Consider the following 21,195-nt stretch of genomic DNA (forward strand, 5'->3'; position numbering starts at 1 on the left):
AGATCCTAGCGGCTTTACTTTGAATTGAAACCTAATCTTTTACTCACTACGACCATTTAACGTTGTGGTAATTATTGTGCTTAAACGGGAGTACCGTTGACCTTCAATCAATACATCATTTGCGAGTTTGCGATGATGTTATTGTCCACAGGAAGTTTGCGAAATTGATCTGCTCTTAACCAGTTTAGATTACTAGTGTTACTGTTTCGTCCCACACGATTGCCCTGATCAACAGCTGTACTTTCAAACCAAACAATCCTGAACAACATCAATTTCTTTTTAACTCGAGCTATGAATGACCATGACAATTTCATGATGGGACATGAGATAGCTATAAGCCTGCTTACGAAACCTTTCGTGTAATGAATATTTCGCAGGTGTGCATGCATTGTAGCAACAGCAATTTGTGTGCACGAGCCTGAACGAACGAAGAATATGGGCGAGATCATAAATCAGCAGTCCAGAACTTTAATTTTGCGCCCATAGTACAACAGAAGCGGGCGGCCATTGGGGTGCAAACTCGAGGTTCGGGCCGCTATACGCATATATTGCCTCAGAATAATTAAAACCGAGTGCTGTTCTTCGAAGCACACAGGGTCTTGTTTGGATCTTTTATTGAACAAAAAATGTAGACGTTAAGCGAAAATAGAAAACGTATACCAGTATATTCTAATAGTCGGGCGACAGCAGCTCGAAAGCCACGTGTTTAGTTTTGAGGCACAAAGATTTCTAGAAACCCGCTGTAAGATCTAGAACATTGTACACAAAGTTTCGGTCATCCACGTGAGTGACAACCGCGCTTAACTATTTTTCTAGCATCAGAGAAATCTTGACATCGCGAAACGCTTGCGGATCAATAGGTCTCACGTTTTTGCATAGGATATAATTTTTTGCTCCCCTATGCAGTGAGAGCAATGCCAAAACATAAAATTCAAGGCCTAACCCCATGAATGTTACTCCCTTCAACTGCAAAAAAGATTGTTACAAAAACAAAAGCAGTCATAGTAAACCGCTTAGTATGAGTTTAGGTGGCACGCATGTTTGTTTTTGGGCCACGTGGAGAGTGATGACGTCCTGTAGTCACCGACGGGGAAAACCTCGTACATAAGCTCGCCCGTACCTCGTGGAACCTACTGCGATGGTTCTCCCTTACTCATTGGGTGAGCGTAGAGAATTAAGGGTGCCTAGCCAGCCCTGCCTTTTCCTCTGCAAAATCAATTGACACGAATTCGCCGCCACTGACGAAGTTTATTTAGAGCATGCTTATGGCGCTCGGCAAACCACGAACATAACCAACTTTAAAGACAAATAGATGGAAGGAAGGGCGGGTGAGATGAAAGCGAGTGTTATGAACCCGGGCCAAAAAGGCAATCGTTTTTCGATGACACCGGAAGCAAAGCAAGCAAGTTTGAGGCCAACTAGTTTGATGAACAGTGTGTGATCATGATGACATTATTTTCATTTAATGCCCGTATCTCAATGTCCACGCCAGCAACTGAATCGTCCACATTATTGAGCTTTCGTCAATATTGCAAGACACGCAACCCTTATTCCAACTGCGCGGGGTTCTCTTTGTGCGTAGTGTTTTTCTTTGCTTCTACTCTATCTCTCGCATTAAAATGAAAGGTACAATCGCATTGTTCACTTGAATAGGAGAATATTGAATTCTTATAGCAGTAATACCGACGATTTTCTTTTTTTTTACATGATGAAATTTGTCTTCTAATAGACATCTTTCGATTTATTTACGTAATTTCAAAAATGCATAAATGACCAACTTTTTTTATATGCAGGCCTAACCCGTTGCGGGGTTATTATGACGATGCAAAGTTGGAGCTAGAGGTATTATCTAGGAACTCATTACAGCAATTGACATTTTATGTTGCGAGTTGGCAGCCCCTACAAAGGCTGTGAACTCCCAATTAAGCTCAGGGGACCACGCAGATCAACACACTCCACGAACACCCTTTCTCGAGAGGGTCGTTCCGCACAGTTTTATACTGGTTCGTATGACCCTTATTCTGGCTATGAAATAAAGAAGGCAATCCCTCGAATGGTCATCTTACAATTTAATCACTGACGTTGAGGTGTGGACGGAAGCTGTGTACTGTCCAAACACTGAACACATGCAGACGAACTTCAAGCGGCTGTGTTCAGCTTTGAGTGCTGATATACATATCTCAACCTGCAAATCTCCTGAACCATGCTAGAATTTTTAATATCATTGGCCACCGAGACAGGGATCCGGTCGGTCATTTAGGACTTCATACTGCGAATACCACACTTTTTTCGTTCAACTATACCAGCTCTGGGGCTCCCAAATTTGGAGCTGCAACAACACCTATGACCTGAACAGTAAATTTTGAGCGCACTGTTGGCAAATTTTGCATTCAAATCCCAAACGTCAAACACGTACTGCTGGCCCCCCGAGCGAGCCTGCGATAAAATGCCTGAGCATTTTCAATATGCCCAATCGGCTAGGCCCTGCGAATTGATAACCTGTGCGAAATCCATATGAAAGGGCTCACTGTTTTGCACGAAAGCATGATGCGTTCTTTTACGGGCCTCCCATGACACACCATTGTGGAATCCATAAACCAGACTGCTCCGTTGCCACCTGTCCTCATTATCAGAGAAGATATTAGACTACGTCTCAAACAACGCCATGCCCCATAAACTTAAGTGTGCGATCTCCAAAAATGGGCCATCAGAACAGAGATATAAATATTTTCGATATGCCACCGGCTCACCCACCATGTGTGCACCCAGAACTCAGAATTCACTGCTGCGACCCCAATGCACGACGCCACAAATGTGTACGGGAGAAGTGTATTCCCCGATTGAGCCACGACCAAGGTCTCGGAGAGGTGGGTAGTGTTACAGATGCAGCTAGCCACCCTGCACCGGACAGAGGCTGCTGTGACCGCACCATTTCCCTAGAAGATGGACAGGTAGGTAACGCTGTGGCATGGAAAAACTTGAGGGCAATATTAGAGAGAAAATTAAAGAATGAAATAGACAAAAAAATTGCCCCCACCTCCCCGAAGGGAATCGTGAGGAAGTGCGAATGCATTTCTTGCGCCGAGAGTACACGGCGTAGTAATTCTGACATCGCCTTGAGAGGCGCCCAGCCAGCGAACGGTCTAAACTGGAGCAGAGCGAGCAGGAGACTGTAGCGAGAGAGCGCGCGCGAGCCGACCCACGGAGGTCTGGCGGTTTATCGCGGTACGCCGCGCCGAGCCAGGTGGCTGAGAGAGGAGGCGAGCGCAAGGGGAGAGGGACAGCAGCGCACGGCAGCTGCAGCCGAGCGAGGGGAGAGGAGGTGCGGGTGCGGACGTCACGGCGCGGGGAGGGAGAGTGACACACAGCGGCGCACGGCAGCTGCCGGGGAGAGGAGGTGGAGTATGTGACGTCACGGCGCGGGGAAGGGAGAGGGACGCGCGCGGCCCACGCCGTCGCGCCGCGAGGAGCGGTGAGGGGCGTGTCGTCACGTGGTGAGTGACGTCACTGCGCCGTTGCTACCGACGCTACAGTGCCTAGAATATACTGGCTAGTGGGCTGAGGGCGGGCGCGGAGGTGGCCCCGACCGTGATGACTGGCGGCGGCGCCCGCTTGAGGCGCTGCTGTGCGAGAGGGTGCATGTGCGCGCCGTCCACGCCAGCCCGCGCAGCGTTCCGCGTGCTCCCCAAGCGCTGGGAAGCTTCAAGTTAGCCGAGTAGAGCGAAGCGGGCGTTTACTTTTTTCGTGTGTTTGGAGCGGTCGTTACAAAACGCCATGCTATATAAGAACTACGCGAGTACTTTTAGAATGCACGCATTTTGCTAAACCCAATGTAGATAAATGTGTGGCGTAAACTTTGCCGTCTCCTCCCGCCCTCAAAAAACTTTACTTGTCAGTAACCGCCCAACCGATTTTTTATTTACTTTGCTTCTGAGAGCAGAAATATTACAGGAAGTTTGAAACCCCTTACCACATGGCCTGCATTCTGCCAGAGATGAAGGGAAAACAAAATAGTAATGGCAAGTATGTCAAGCAAATAACCGGACACTAAAGCAACGTTTGAGATTCTGCGCTGCGCTGCTTATTCTGGGCTGGTGACGTTAGTTTGCGACACTCTCTCAATCAAAGGAGATAAGATAACATGTGCGGCAATATCTGAGGTGAAATAGAAAACATTATGGCAGCGACATTTAAAGCGACACTTTCGATTTGTTTAAAATGAACATGGATATTTGTAAATGTCTCCAAAGGCTGCAGTCGTTGCCGAAGACATAATTAACAACCTGCAATTCACCTATTGCGGCATTAAATAACTACACAGAACATGAATTATATTTCAGAGCTCCTGTCGTAATGACAATAATATTGGCGTTCGAAATCTCAAAGCAGCTATTGTGCTTCACCAGGCAATAAATTAAAAACATTGTTATATCTGCTACTTTAAATTATCTTTCACAAAGGGCCTGACCAACAATATAAACCACGATTTATTACACGTTAACCAATTACAGAAGTTTCCTCGTGATTCAACTAACCTACTTAGCAAGTAGCTCAGTGTGATGTTAAGAACTGAAGCACTGTGTTCAATGCAGCATGTAGAGGCTGGTGTATGCCAAAACAGGTCAACTATTTAACCTGTTTGTCTTTTTGCATCCTAAAAAAAAGCTTTTTCAGCCAAAGCCTTTTTTTCACACCACTGTTTAAGTGCTCTGTCTCAATGAGTCGGGCCACTGGCAAGTGTATGAATTAGATCTAGGCAATCTGGAAACTATAAAAATGACAAAAAATATGAAAACAAAAATCTGTGCAAATGTGCAATAAATTTACTGCAGACATAAAACGAAGTACTTTATTTACAGAACACTGAACACAATAATTGAAAATAGAACATTTAAAAAAACCTCCGTCAGGCACAGATGGCCTGACGGAGGTCCTCAGCCCTCTAAACACTCAGCAACGTAAATTTCAGCACTCTTGTCTATGCATGCAATCGAACAGAGCAAATAGTTCTTACAAATATGGGAATAGGAAAAAAATTATAAAGCAATTAGGAAGGCAGTATGAGAAATGTTGTGATAAAAAAAAAGAACAACAAAGAATTACAGCACAATTGAGAGAACTCTCTGTCGTCGGAAAATAAACAAAAATAAATATATTTGTCTACGCATACATATACACACTTATACATACTTCTACACAGAAAGAGACGCGCTCAACTACTAACTGCAAGGCAAAGAACGGTAATATGAAAAAAGTGTGGGTATCTCGAACAAACAAATTAGGTACTCAAGGAAGAAGTCAAATGAGAACTATACACACTTCACACTACTGGCAGCGTTTCAACTTTAGGTGTTTTTGTCGCTGCCTTTGACCTTCTCTTTCCTTGTTCAGGCCCTTAACATAAAACCAATCCGGCTGGAAGCTTTTCGAGGACATCTCAAGTCTTCTGGCGGCGTTCTCATTGATGTAACGTTTAATCCAGGTCCGCCTTCACTTGCTAGTTGCGTGCGTGCGTGCGTGCGTGTGTGTGTGTGTGTGTGTGTGTGTGTGTGTGTGTGTGTGTGTGTGCGTGCGTGCGTGCGTGTGTGTGTGTGTGCGTGTGTGTGTGTGTGTGTGTGTGTGTGTGTGTGTGTGTGTGTGTGTGTGTGTGTGTGTGTGTGTGTGTGTGCGTGTGTGTGTGTGTGTGTGTGTGTGTGTGTGTGTGTGTGTGTGTGTGTGTGTGTGTGTGCAAGCAATACATTACTTAAACCATTGTAGCAACTTCGTACAAATGTCGTACACCGAAGTATCCTCGCAGTTTGCTGTAAAGATTGGAACTGCTTTTCCCCAGTTCGAGGAGCCTGCAGGCACTGGACATGGACATTGCAAAAAGTATCCGTCTGAGTCTGGCTGGCACATATTTTCCGATAAGCTTGGGAAGTTTATTTCATATGCGAGCAACGAAGGCTGCTCTTCTGTGACAGACATGGCGAAACTTCAAATCCGTGAAAACTTTGAAGGTTCATTCCCAGATGTTTATGTTGCTGTTACATTTTTTGTGCTTGTCGGTAATAAATTTCACTTGCGAAGGTCATTCAGCCAGCTGAAATTGATCAAAAACCGCTTTTATCAGTGGTGACTGACAGCTGCCTCGGCGATTTGTCGCTGGTCAGCGTGGGGACAGAGATTCTTAAAAGCGTCAATGGTGAGGATATCATCATCAAACTAGCAAGTGAAACGGAAACGCTTGTAGAAACGTGCAGAACTTTTTATCTATTCCTAAAACACGAATAAAAACACAAAGCATGCTAATACGTACACATGCCCGATTTCAAGGTTGGATTTCGTCGAAACGCGCGTAAGGTATAGAAAATTTTGTTTATTTATTTAGTCATTTAAGAGGAAAAGAGCCGCATGCAATAGGAATGTGTTTTTTCTGTTATAAATATATATAGTGCCTGCAAAAATGTAAATCTGTTACCTGTTTAACAGTGAACTATGTTTCATTATTAAAATATTTTTGTGATGTTCGTATCCATCTCATTTCCTGAAAGGGCCACTTTTTCTAACAGATTTAGCTCCCCGCAGGTTCAGAATATTTTATTAATAAACCATTCAAATTAAATTTCCCGCTCAGTCGGCATATACCATATACTGCCTTAGGAGAGCTTAAATTTGGGTTTCTGGATGAAATAACAAAATAGCCAGGCGATTGGTAGCTTATTTACAGTAAGGATGGGCGAACAGTTTCTGAAAAAGGACTACCTGTTTACTTCGGCAATGCTTACACGCCGCCGACCAAAGCGTGGGCTGCCGAATACGCCGCCGCGACAGAGGAGCTTGGCGGCTTTCATGCACCCTCTCGCCGAGCAGCGCCCCTTGCGGCCTCTGCGCGCAGTCATCGCCGGCGGAGCCACCCTCTCCCGTAGAGAATGCGCGCGCTCCGCACACTAGCCAGTATATTCCAGGCACTATACCGACGCTCCTCTCCGCTCCACGCCGTTGCTAGGGGATAGGAGGACTGCGGACGGACGGCGCCGCCGGCGGTGGAAGGTTTGGGGTCGCTTATAAAGTGCATTGCACTTACAAAAGAGAGAACTAGAGGGAATTGAAGAGGGAACTAGTAAGGGAATTTTTTGAACCAAGTATGACCCACTGCCTGCAGCGAACACTTGAGCAGCGATAAAGTAGTAGGGATTCCAGACCCCACAAACCCACTGCCTCCAGCGTGCCTTGAAAACTGTCTACGCGGCAGAATCTATGTCAACAAAGCTTCCGCAAACGCACACAACGCCCTGCACATTCTCCCCTCATTGTACGTTGGATGTATATCGGTCTCATTCATGCCTACCTGAATATTTATCTTCGCCAAAACTGCGCAACCCAAATTGTTTTATTTGAGTAGGTCATGGCTGACATTCGAAGATACCTGGTCAAAGCTGATAGCCTACTGTTCTGCAGCAGTTAAGAATGCGGCATACCTTGTCTGTAGCATCTATTTATGCTTTCCTAACCATGTACGGCTCCATCATTAGTTGCAGCAGTTTCTGACGTAGGATCGTCATGCAGCGCGTCCTATTAACGGCCGCATTTTAGCAGCCAAAAAGAGAGGAACCTAGAGAGAAAAAAACAGGACAATCGTTCAACACCAACTAGCCTAACTTTCAGCTTACCTGTTTAAATCAGCGTCAGTCGTAACGGCGCATTGATCAACAGGGACATGAATCAGAACCGCTTCATATTATCAGCTCATCTCACGGGGATCATCGTCCCAGCTCGGCGGCGTTCATAGCGACAAACAGCGTTAGTATCACCAGAGTCCCTACAAAGACTCTGGTATCACTTCCACCGCTGTGCAGATGAATTCCGTGCCCGAATGGCGCAGTCGGGTAGAAGTCGTCAATAATGTCAGGGAACGCATATTTGATTCCAACCACTAGGACCGTTTTCTGAAGCAAAGCTTGTGTTGACCCGCTCGTGTCGTCGGAGGTTTTGATGGCATTAAAATACCAAACGCATAAAAAACCCTACCATGATCATAACCGAACCTGGGTTCCTCGAATTACTAAATCGACGTCTATACGATTGCAACATTTGTACATGGTATTCAAGATGTCGCGTAGCGAGGCGCCACGCTGGTTTGTCCAGAAACGAGGTTTGTTGGAGCAACGGTTTGTGTGAAGTTTTGGTTCGCAAAGAAATCGAAGAACACACACGCGGCAAACTAGCAGTTAACAAAGTAACATGCACAGACAAGATTTCGGCGAATTGCATGCAACGGCATTTACCCTGTGAACCTATATTGATCCGTTTTGTACCCTCTGGTGCCATCAAATTACACCGTAAAGGCGTGCGATCAAAAAAACCTGAGTCTACTGACGACAGAGCAACACACTCGCCCTATCAAACCACAAAACGTGCACGACATTTTATAAAGGAAATAGAAAACAGACGCTTTTCGCTTCTTTCGGGGATAATACAGCCTGGTACGCCCAGATAAACAAACGCACGAATAAAGAGAAAGAAGGCAGAGTTTGTGGCAGTATGCAAAAAAAAGTTGAGGTGATCGTCACCCTCGGTCGTTCCAAAGGACTCCGCTATTGCTAGGCTGCAGTACACGAAGTGGGATCAGCTACTAATTTGAAATTGGTACCCTGCAGATGCATATCTCTCTTTATGGCATCGCTGTTCACACAGACCCTACCATTGATAGACCACGCTACATGCTGGAAGATGAGTGGCTGATTTGAATGCTGACGAGAACTGTATAAAAAAGCAGACGCGCCAGCGCCTAGAGCTTGTATTTATTGTGCTGATGAGGTGATTCTTTATGGGATGAGGGGTGATTCTTTATCTGCGGTTTGGGGTATTTTTTATCTTTTTAGCTATAATTGAGCTAAGCGTTAAGCTCGGGGTTTGGCTTTAGAAGTTTCACGGTGTGGTGAGGTAGAAGACAGCAGTAGTGTGTGAGTGTTTGGCAAAGCTATAAAGAAGGTGAGATGGAAAACCATAAACAATCACCGTGAGTGGGTATGCGCCATAACAACAGGTGGAGATCATGGCTGGTGACGGAGCAGCATGAATTCAGAAAGGCAAGGCTTCTGAGAGTTTCCTGCAAAATGGGGTAGCCTTAGTCTCCCAAGCCCGTGGTGAGGACGCCCGGAGTCCCAGGAAAGATACAGTGACAGCCGTGCCTATAACCGGTTGGTAGACAATGCAACATATTGACGGTTACAGTGTGACACTGTGTTCTTGCTGCCGTTCTTCCAACAGCCGCCGAGACTGGCCAATGAATCAGTCGTTAGTGTGCCCAACAACGGGAGAGCCTAAACTGTCACGGGCATGTATATAGACTCAACTGTGTACTGTAATTGTTTCCTGGTTGCCCTTCCAGAACTTTGTGGCTTGAGGGGAGACTTGATATTCCTACAGCTGCCAAATTGGCGAGGCTCACTGAACTTCAGTCACAATTTTGTTTTTGAGTCACCACTCACTCAAACTCAGACTCAATGCTGAGAAGCACATCTGCGCTCATTCAAACTCGCTGTGAGCGCAAAACTCAGAAATTACTCTGACTCAAACTCAAAATGTACTCAGAACTCACAATGTACTCAAACTCAAAATGTACTAAAACTCAAAATGTACTCAGTACTCAAAATGTTCTCAAACTCAAAATGTACTCCGTACTCAAAATACTAAAACTCAGAATGTACTCAAACTCAAAATGTACTAAAACTCAAAATGTACTCAAACTCGAAGTATACTCAAAACGAAAATTTTACTCAAACTAAAAATGTACACACAACTCCAAATGAATTCAAAACTCAAATGCACTCAAAACTCCCTCGTGCTAGAAACTTACTCAGGCTCAGATGGACTCAGATCTTATTAGCATTCAGAGTTTTAAAATTTACGCGTTGTAAAAATATGACGGGTGCAAATTCGTGAGCTCAAACTCTTGGATTCGTTCCGACATGACAACGTAACTCCTGTGAGACCGAAAACAATTTTCCTCGCAAAGTAATACAGCTATACCTGCTGGCCATGATAACTAGCGCTGGTAGCATGCAATTGTACGTATGATATTGGATACCAAATTCTTCATGTAGGCTCCGTGTTCGTATTCTTGAGAGAGGCGGTCAAGACTCAATTGTGTTCTGGGGCCCTGGGGCGAAACAAACAAGATTGGGCAATTGGGCGTGCGTTCACTGCTCAGTTCATTACGTTGAAGCTGTTTAGGGTTATGGTTTCGTAAATTCTTGTTCTTCATCCTAAAAAACGCCTTGTGTCAAACTGAACTGCCCACGCGAATTTCTGAAGCGCGATGCGTGCATGAGCATGCGTTTGCTTTTTAATGCGTAGCATTCATTGCAGCGTACGCCCCTCCTCGTCCTCCGGCCCAGATTGTGTAACTCCCAGCATTTCCACAAAAATGCAGATATCACCAAAGTTAACCTTTAATCATTACACAAGCGTAAATGTAGATATTTGATCACACAAAATTTAAAAAGAACTACAGAAAAAGAAACAGGAAAAAATATCAAAAATGCCAAACCGCGTAACACGGGAGTCATGAATAGCCACAGATTGGGTTAAAATTCAAAGTGATGTGCGGCTAGGGCATGTGGATATCACATTGAAGGTCTCGTGGAGATAAATTACGTAGAACAGAGAAAAAGTGCTTCGTGGTCATATTCATAACTTAGTTATCGTGAGTCATAATAAATGTGGGACTTCCAATTGATGACCCGTAGACGTATGGGGTCTCAAATAAATGTTTTCATTATGGAAATAACGTCGGACAAATGAGAAATACATCCTCGTAGCAATAATGACATAGTCACGGTGAATCATAAAATGATTTAAATTTCACTGGGATGTTGCTAGTGTGTGTCCCACACCGAATTGACGATCTCGGCGCGGGGATTCACGTGGGACCAAAAATGCTTCCTTTTAATTATCTTGACACAGTCATGGTTAGTCATAGATATGGTTACTTTCAAAGTGATATGCGCTAGGTCGTGTTCGGTGTCAAATTGAAGGTCCCAATGAGGGAAATCGCGTGATACAAAACAAAATTCCTCCTTGTTTTAATCATGACAGTCATGGTGAGTCAAGGTTTGGGTTAAAAATCAAAGTGATGCCGCCGCGAGATATCAGGTGAGGTGAGGTGACTTTATAATGAAAAGAGGTTCCGCGATAGTCATAGTAAGCCATAAATTAGGTTAAAATTCAAAGAAATTCCGGCAGAGTGTGCGTGGTATCCAAAAAAAGGTTTCGATGAATAAAATCATGGGGGTCAGATAAAAAGAACATTCCGCTTATCTGTACTAGTTAGGAGTAAACTGAGCAAATTCATCGCAGATGCTAGAATGGTAGCACAAAATGAATTGTAGTGCGAAAGGCAAGGGTTTGAAGGAGAGAATATAAACCGGGCAATGACCACATCGTAAGACCATTATGTGCACTCACGTCATCAGTAAAAATTCGGAGTTGTGCCGTAAGCTCATCGGGGCTGTACAATTATTGGTTTCCATGTCGGGATTTGCGTGTAGCTGAAGCGAACAAATGCTACTTAGTAATGGCACGTTCAGTCTTGAAGGAGGGCAATAATGTAATCACGAACCTCCGAAGGGTTAAATTTTATATATTTCACTTCTACATTATCCCCAAACGCTTCGAGGAACCCTTCGTCTTCGTCTAGACTGACCATCATCATCGTTGGTTCCGGGACCGGTGTTCTTCCTACTTCACAAAGTACCCAAGGCCGTTACAATTCAAAAACCATCATCTGGTGCTTCATAAAGATCAGTCGTGCTTGCGGATTTATACAGGCCATCTTTAAAACGTGACTTGGTCGACACCTTGCAGCTCGCACTGTCTGGAAAAACCCCGCGCAGCACCAAAACAACGCTTGTGAACAGCCACAGGAGCAATATAGAAATTGAAATCAGGGAAACTTTGTTAATGTCTGTATGCGTCAACATCCGGAGCTAAGCACTGCTCACTGTACCCCTCTTCTATAACTTGTATACACCTAAATATTTCCGGGTCGGCCATTTTCTAACGAACGAGGCACCCCCTGGCGGGCCTTTCTTGGGGCCTGCGGGGCGAGCAGAGGGCATCGCGGTCCCATGCTGTTTCTCCGCGTAGCGCGTGGATATCAGATATCCCGGTGGCATCGAAAATCGGTAAGTGTGCTTTTTCAGTACGTCTGCAGCACCAAGTTCAACAGGGCTTTAGAGAACGTTCGAAGCGTCCGAGAGCTGCCAGATTTGCCAATAAAGTTTGTCCCCAACCCGCTAAGGCGGCAGACCACCCTACAAGCGCTTTGTCCTGACGGGGCTTGCCGGTCAGGCTACGTTTAACCGTGCAAGAAGGACGCCCTATATTTCATCCCCAATTGATGTTTATGATCTTACTTCGGGACAGGTTGCTGTCATTGCCTTTAGTTGGCAATGTTCAGGAGCTGCTCGTCCGGGTGTAATTGCTCCATTGTTTGCTGCACCAAGAATCAGTGTTAGCGCAAAGGGCTCGTTCAACAAACTTGTGAAGTGCACCACGACAAAAGAAGTGTCTGCCTGGGCGGAATCTATTCGCTGAAAAAATTTCTTGCGCCCCTTGAGTGCCGCCGCCATTTGGTCGGCGTGGTGAATCGGAAAGGCTTCAAACCAAGCAATCTGGACAGAGTACGTGCGATTTTACGCTGCTTCCCTAAGCACTATTTAGTTCAATCCCTATCGCACGTCTTTGATCTCTAGAAATATGTTCTGTTCATCTCATCGAAGGGAAGCCGACCAAAATCATCCGGAGACCTAAGCTCGAGTATGCGAAAACGTTGACCCGGAAGCGAAATAAAAGCTTCGCGGTGGCACAAAATGCCCGGTCGGGTCAGGAAATTGCTGTTCGTGGTTCCCACCTGCCGCTAAAATGCTAAAGCTCTTCTCAGGAAGCACACTGACATGAAATCTTGGTCTACAAAAAAGTTGGACCTGTTTGGCAGCAGGAACTAGTGTTATGAGGCGGCAAATAGTTTACCTTTATGAGCATGTAGTACTTCTAGACCTGCACAGTTAAAAGGGTATTTCATGGCCTTGGGTAGCAAACAAGTCAGTATGATGTATGGAAGCGCATATTAAATGTCAACACGTTCGCGCACCGAAAGCTGCAAGCCATGCCTAGAAATTTGCACTATCGCGCGCGATGGAAGGCAATCGGTTATTGTGCCAGCCCACTCACTTCCTACGTATACCTAGGAGGTATATCCGCCCAATAGTTCCTAAGCTGTTTCATGGGGACGCAGGCTTGTTGACGGATGTTGAGTGCTACAATGTGTCGAAACAATCACTCTTTCAAGATGGCGTGCCAAGAATAAACAAATACAAGTATATCTATCGGGCACTGAATTAGACTTTTAGATACAACGCATCTCTTTAACTTGCCTTGTCCCGCGTCGTTGCCGCGGCGCAGTCCGCATTCCTCCCCCATTCTCCTGCCCGCAGCAGATGCGCGCTCCGCCGCTCTCACCGCAGCGCCATCAGTGCGTCAGCGCGCAGCTTGTGCTCGGGTGCGCTCGCTCCCGTCGCCGTGCCAGCTGTGCGTTAGCGCGCAGCTTCCGCTCGGTTAAAAATTTACACCATCTTCCCGTGACGGGAATCATGGGGTACATGCGACGCATCGGGGTTGCACATGCTGCACAAATAGGATACATACAAGCAGTCCACACGCTGACATCGCTAGCATAACGGAAACGCAACGGCAACCCCCGATGCGTTGCATCTACCCCATGATTCCCCTCGCGGGGAGATGGTGTAAATTTTTTTACTTAACTGGTCATTATTCGGTGACATGATTACCTATGGTTGCATTCGATCCACCTTCCATCAAAGACAAAATATTTTAATACCATACACGCCTTCCGGCATCACTTTGAATTTTAACCCATTCATTGACTAGCCATGACTATATCATGATGATAAGGAGGACGCATTTGTTTGTTTATTCCACGCGAATCCTCTCATCCAGACCTTTAACTTGATACCCAACAAGCGCTATCGGCGTCACTCTAAATTTTCCGTCAAACTATGACTCACCACGACCATCTCATAACTACAACCAGAAAGCATTTTAATATTTGTCCCACATGATTCCCCTCAATGAGACACATAATTTGGTACCCCAAACATTCTAGCAGGATCATTTGGAGTTTTAATCAAATCTGACTAACCATGACCCTAATGACTGTAAGCGGGACGCTTTATTTATGTGCCCCACTAGATTCTCCTTATTTAAACCTTGTATTTGATACCCCATTTTCAAGGCCTCACCTTGAATTTTACCTAAATGAATGACTCACCATGACTACCGCAAGATTAGAACGTTAAAGCCTTTTTTTGTCCAAAGTGACTCCCCTCATCAAAATCAAAAATTAAGTACCCTACAGGCCCGAGCAGGGACAATAACGCTCGGGGACCAGAGCGCGGACGAGCGGGTACAGGAATAACGCTCGGGGACAAGAAACGAGCATTCTGGGTTTAACACTAAATTATAGTTCACGATGTCGTTGTTTAAATCGAGAAAAAAATTGACTTGGGCTGACCATGAAGTGAGACAAACTACAACCGGTGGACAATTAGGGTAATGGAAGGAACGCCAAGACATGGGTATAGAAGAAGAGGACTGCGAATAACACGATTGAGGGACGAACTGCAGAAATTGGGGGGTAAACTTTAGACCCGAGTACCGCTGGACAGGAGCGGTTGGGTGATAATTAGGGAGGCGTTTGTACCGCAGTGGACCTGAGCAGGATGATGATGACGATGATGCTGTAAACCATTGTCTAATCAATTGATACATTTTCGTTCTATTTTAGCATGCCTTCCCAGTAATATTAGGATCACAGTACCGGTTTAACAGAAGAGAACAAAGACCTTTCATGCGACAAATACTAGTTAAGACTTTATTCAGTTCATAAACCTCAAATGTGTACTTAGTTTTTAAGCAATTGACCTAAAACTATATTAGTGCATTATTATAACGCACAAAAGTATGCGAATTACATTGGTAACAAAACATTACTCTTTTTATATATTTCCCTTCAGATTCAAGAGACGAATGACGTCGGAAGATGCTGTGATTACAGTTGTCTACCAGTACAGAATTGTACGAAAAAAATATTTGGCCTATGAAAATAAAAGTAATAATTAAACGATTCTACATTTGTACTTTGGTTTTGGTGGGCGGTTAAAAACCCTTAAATATAACATAAGTTCCAAGCAAACAAAATCCCGTCGCTTTGACTGAAAACCCCAACATGTTTTATTGTGCCTAATGGTATATTAATTACTTATATATTCTCCCCTTAGCCCCACATGAGTTGAATGAATAGACTGTATGCTGAGCAGATTCCAAGACCTGTTTTAAGACAAAGTTTTGTTACCAGTGTGTAGCTGCCGAACGTAGAAAAATTCTCGTACTTTTAGTATATAGATAGCCTGTGAAGAGGAAATGCCCTGTGGAGCGCGTCCTCCTGCTTTATTTGCTAAAATCAATACGGCAGTAGAGGAGCGTGATAGGTTTGTGCGGAGCTCTATCGTGCCCCAGTAAACAAGCAATGCCATGAATGTCTTGAAAGCAGACGGAATAGTGGCAATATCTGCAGTCAATGACAATTCAAATGCGAACGGCAGAGCGCAGGGCCGAAGATACCGGCGCCGTCACCAGGCAGCGTTCGTCGAAAAACGACGGACTTGCGTTGTTGAGATGTCGGGTGCAAAGGTGCATGTCCAACGGCGATTTACCACCCTGCCCCACTCGTATGCTTGCATTGTCGCCATGCCGCAAGAGCGCTGCAAGCACTGCAAGTACTACCGCCGCTAGAGCTGAAGCTGTTCATCGAGTTGAGAGCAACATGGTGCGTCATTGCTTGCAAGCCGCCAAGAATGCGCCTTTGTTTGAACAAGTCATGGCTGAGGCAATTCGCGTATTTGGTGCTTGTGGCAAACAATAAATATAACACCAGAGTTAGTCTCCAATGGTGTACATTTACTGCAAGCATTGTATGGGCTGAGCATATTACTGGGAGAATTTTATGATTCACAAAAAGTAAGATGATAGGCATGTGCAACCTTTCTATAGGCCAGTTTTCCTTTCACAGCTTTTTGTCGGCCTGATTTTTTTCTGGCAGGCACCTCAGTGCTTCTATAAATCGCCGGAGCATGGTTAGGGCGCCACCCAGCTTTTCATCGTTATTTGAACAAATTACTCCCTTTCACATGCACAAATATGCATGCAATATCACGCCGGCACACACGGGGAGCAGGTGCTCGAGTAAGTCGAGCACGCAGTGGCCGCAGCTAGTATATCGCGCCGCATTACGAACAATTCTTTTCAGCGCTCTTCGGGCATGGCGACAAGGCAAGCGTGCGAGCGAGCGAGCAGAGGGCAACATATCGCAATGGGGCACGCATCCTCACTTCCGAAATCTCAACTGCGCTTGTCCGTGCGCTTTCCCTAGGCGCTGCCAGGTGACGGCACTGGTTTGTTCGGCCATGCGCTCCGTAGTTTGTATTTGAATTGTCCATGACTGTACGTACATTGTGGAATCTTTCTCAGGACCCGACAAGTTGCATCCCTGGGCACAGGAAAATGTTCGAGCGTCCAAATTCTCTCTCTCACAGCCTATTCTAACTTATCCTAGTACCGATCACAAGCCAGCAAGCGAAGTTCAAAAGCGATCATTATTGGTGAGGTGGCTTGCTGGTTCGAGCTCGAGCCACATTCTTGCTCCGTTCACAAGCATTTTTTTTATGAAGTTGACAATTTTTTTTAGATTATCATTGATTCCAAAGCATGTGAAAGACGTTCCGGTGTTCTGGCACCGCGAAATTACAATTTAAAAACTTCCTTCTCAAAACTTCCTAGAGAACTTTAAATATATAAATTACAGCCAGCTTATAGGGCATTTATCATACTTGTCTAATTATGCAGAAGAAATTTACACTACACTGACATTCTCATTCACCGACTTTGATAAACAAAACTGTCATTTATTTTTTACACTTCTTGCCTGTCAAGCTCGCTTTGTGTTGAAGTTTAACGCGGAGGCTTGCGTTCATTGCACCCAGGCTGCGACGTGGTTAAGGCAGACTCATTTTTTTACCCCTGAAGTCCCACATTGCTCTTAAGTGTAAATAAAGGGTTGTGCAATGCTTTTGCCTTGGTAAAAATATACGTAAACCTTTTCGCGTTAAGGTATTCTGTTTCTTTTTATAATTCCCTGTAATGCTCAAGGAAACCGGGTAGCCATTGTCGTATTCACGGTGTTAGAGAACATTTTTGCACAATGGAAAATAAAGTGAGAGTATATTTGAAGTTCTGAGGTGTAAGTAGCATTAAAGTGGAAAACATAAGGTTGTGCAACACCCCACAAAATAAAACTGTCGTCTATTTTTGTACGAGCAATAGCTCCGGTTGTCAGAAATTTTGTGTCTATCTCACAACACTGCGAGCGCACGCGTTGATCCGTGAACAGAGCAAGTGACTCAAGGGCGTTGAATAAGAGCGTGGAAAGAGGGCATGCGGTCATATCGGAATAGTGGAACGCTGGTGACGATGCTACGGAGTAATTATGTCAATGATCGCGTGAGCGCTCATTCGAGTGCTGAAGGGCCGTTTTATTCACTTCCCGTATCAGCGGGAACTGTGAGACGCGCACCCTCGTTTAAGTGGTATATATTCAATTATGAGGCTAGCGTGAACTGGACTGGACATTACTTTATTTCAATAAAACCTGCAGTGGGCTTGGGTCTGTTACGACCCTCGCCCCGACGTGGCCCACCGTCGCATCTTCTTTGCGGCCCTACTAAGTGCTAGCCCCTTTGTGGAGCCCGTGCCTTTCGAGCGCAATGAAGACCTGCTGGATGGCCCATGCTTGATCCGTCTTGTTGCTTGACTCAATGGCTCTTTGGAGGTTCGCCGGGTATTCTTCAAAACTTGCGCCGTCTGGGTCGGAGGCACAATCCCTCATTACGTGCCACCGGTTGGCCCGCCCTTTCTTACATACGTTGCATTGGGCATTGGGGTATTCTTTGGGATATATGTGGTGTAGCGCTGGCGGTGACGGGACCGGCGCCATCTGTAGCCTTCTGAGATACGTTGCCTCTTCGCGACCCAGTGCCCGGTGGGACGGCGGATACGCTGTTCTCATTAGCCCCATGTTCTTGAGTGCTTCGCCATTACCCCTGGGTCTGTCTTTAGTCTCCACCCACCATGCTCACTCGGGACGCCTCGCCACACTGGCGGCACGGTGTGTTATAGCGCGCGCCTCCCTGTGGGGCGTCTCGTTGTGGTTCGCTGGGTATGGTGAGCATTCACCCGCGTGCGCCAGGATCCACCTCATTTCTACTCTTCTTTCTTCTTGGACACCCGTTTTCTCGATGATCTCGGCTGCCTTGCTGCTCACTCGGCCATTCGCCAGGTTGCGGACGGCCTCTTGCGAGTCGCTCAGGATGGTGTCGCAAGTGGCTTCGGATATCGCCAGGGCAATGGCGATCTCTTCTGCCTCTGTGGCGTTCTCGCACTTTGCGCTCGCTGACTTAGCCACCCTTCCCGTTCTTGCGTTTATGGTTACCGTCGCATACCTGCCTTGGCCATAGTCTGCCGCATCGACGTACTGTGTTCGTGGGTCGTTACTGTATTGCTCGATTATGTATTTTACCCTTGCGCGTCTTCGTTCTTGATTGTGTTCTGGGTGCATGTTCTTTGGAATGGGACTCACCCGCACGTTCTCCCGCACGTTCTCCCGCACTTTTTCAACCAGGTCTTGGAGTTGCCTCCCCGTAATCTAATATCCGTAGCCCAGGGTATCGAGGTTGGCTCTACCCGTCTTGGTCGCTGCCAGTCGTTCTCGTTGTGCTTCTAGCTGGGCCTCGATGAGCTCATCCACCGTGTTGTGGACGCCCAGTTGCAGCAGCCGTTTGGTGTTTATCGATTCGTTGAGACCTAGTGCCCGTTTATACATTCTTCGGTTCATAATGTCGATCTTGGCCTGTCGGTCTGCGTCCACTTGTGGTACGCCGCCGTGTATGCCACTTGGCTGATCGCGAAAGACTACACCAGTCTCACGAGCCCCTCTTCGCGCATGCCCGTCTTTTTGGTCGATACGCGCTGGAGCAGCCGCAGGGTACTTGCCGTTTTGGTCGCCAGTTTTTTCATCAAATTCTCCTTGTTACCGTTGCCGTTGATAAGCATGTCCAGCACCCTGATCTCCGGCACTTCGGGGATTCGCTGGCCTGTGTTTGTAATCAGCTCCAGGCGATCGCACTCCCTTGGGGGCAGCGGCTGCCTACCCACCTTACGAGGCGAGTATACCAGGAGCTCTGACTTGTACGGCAAACACTGCAGACCCGTTTCATCCAACCGGTCTTCGATGGGTGAGATCGCCTTCTGCAGCCTTCTCTCAATACCTACGTCTGTGCCACCGGCCGTCCATAGAGTTATGTCGTCTGCATAAATGGTGTGTCGAACACCTTCGATGCTCGACACCGCTTCGGCGACTCGGATCATGACAATATTAAAGAGCAGCGGTGAGATCACCGACCCTTGAGGTGTTCCTACGCTGCCTACATCTCGTTCTAGTAAATCTATCTCTCACGGGTGCACCTCAATTTTGCGGCCCGACAGGAAGCCCTTGATGTATTTGTAACTCCGCTCTCCCATGATGAGCCTTGACACTTGCGCCAGGATGGCCGAGTGCCTCACTTGGTCGAAGGCGCTGTGCAGGTCTAGGCCCACTACCACCTTGCTGTCCCTTGTATCGTCCTCGATGATTTCTTTCTTCAGTTGTAGCAATGCGTCTTGGGTACTCAAGCCTCTCCTGAACCCGATCATAGAGTCCGGATACAGCCCCTCTTCGAGCAATTCCTGCCACCTGTTCGCCAGCATGTGCTCTAGGACCTTCCCCACACGTGATGTTAGCGAGATGGGCCGCAGGTTATCAATGCTCGGTGGTTTTCCTGGTTTTGGAATTAGTACCGTTTTAGCTGTCTTCCACTCTTTTGGTGGTCAGCTGCTTCGCCAGCATCTGTTGTAAAATTTTGTCAGCGCTTCGATCGACGAGTCGTCGAGGTTTCTCAGAACGTTGGTGGTGCCCCATAGGAACCTGAGCGAGCATTTCGAGCTCGCAAATCAAACGCAGAAAAACATGGTACGCAGCCCGGTATTAGCGGCACAGTTTGCCAACCACCCATACCTCCAAGAACAAGCGCAGCAACCAGCAGTACAACAACCATGCCAAGGCAGTCTCATCGCGCAGTTAGGTCGGTAGCAGAGTTACTCACGATCTGGCAATGGAACTGCCAAAGCCTCGTAAACAAGAATACGGTATTACAGCAACACATTCCAAACTCGTCAAGAAAACCAGACATCATCATGCTGCAAGAAACGGTGGTGCAGAACCCGACAATACCGGGGTACAGAGCCTACGTCGACTCGTCTGGTTGACGTGGGATTTGTGCCTTCATGCGAAAGGGACTGACCGCGATATAGCGACAACTGAACAACGGAAAGAACACTAAATACGAACACGTCTGCGACGAGGTCGCACCGGCCAAAACTTGCAGGCAGGGGCTGCACGTGGTGAACGTCTACAGCAACCCGAAAGACTACAGCCATAAATTCAAGACCTTGCTGAGGGCAGCGAGTAACCTGGCCAAGAGAACCACGCTGGTGGTGGGGGGTGACTTCAATGCACCAAACCACTCGTGGGGGTACAACAGAGACGCCGGCAAAGGTAAAGACCTGATGTACGAAGCGACGGAACAAGAATACACCCTCATCACGAACCCCAAGCAACCTACGCGCACGGGCCTCACGTAGACTAAACGGGACACCACGCCGGACCTAACGTTCATCAAGAACGGAGGAGAGGTTACGCGGCGCAACACTGGGGAAGATCTGGGGAGCGATCATTACATACTAGAGATCGAAGTGGCAGGCACAGGCGGATGCAAGATTGAACACAAATGGACTGACAGGGACGCCTTCCACAAGCAGCGAAGAGACGACCCGGGAAGGCTCGACATCGAAGGCATTGAAGCATAAACGACGAAGCTGAAGAAGGAAGTCCAGGAAGCGACCAGAGCAACAAAGACCAGGCTACCGCCAGGTCTTTGTTGCTCTTTCGTGACCATCTGCATTATGGTAGCGCTAAGAAGC

At 46.6% G+C, this 21,195-nt stretch overlaps 1 long non-coding RNA gene across 1 annotated transcript in view; it reads left to right on the forward strand.

Annotated features, from left to right (window-relative positions):
* LOC144139386 (uncharacterized) overlaps nt 1-15,259 on the forward strand; it is a 59,641-nt gene extending 44,382 nt beyond the window's left edge. Inside the window, exon 4 of the long non-coding RNA XR_013316174.1 lies at nt 15,081-15,259. This is a non-coding gene — a long non-coding RNA (uncharacterized LOC144139386). The remainder of the gene's footprint in view (nt 1-15,080) is intronic.
* Nucleotides 15,260-21,195: the final 5,936 nt, after the last annotated feature.

Source organism: Haemaphysalis longicornis, unplaced genomic scaffold (genome assembly GCF_048455015.1).
Source record: "Haemaphysalis longicornis isolate Haplotype H1 unplaced genomic scaffold, Haemaphysalis longicornis Haplotype H1 scaffold_5, whole genome shotgun sequence".
NCBI classification, from domain to species: domain Eukaryota; kingdom Metazoa; phylum Arthropoda; class Arachnida; order Ixodida; family Ixodidae; genus Haemaphysalis; species Haemaphysalis longicornis.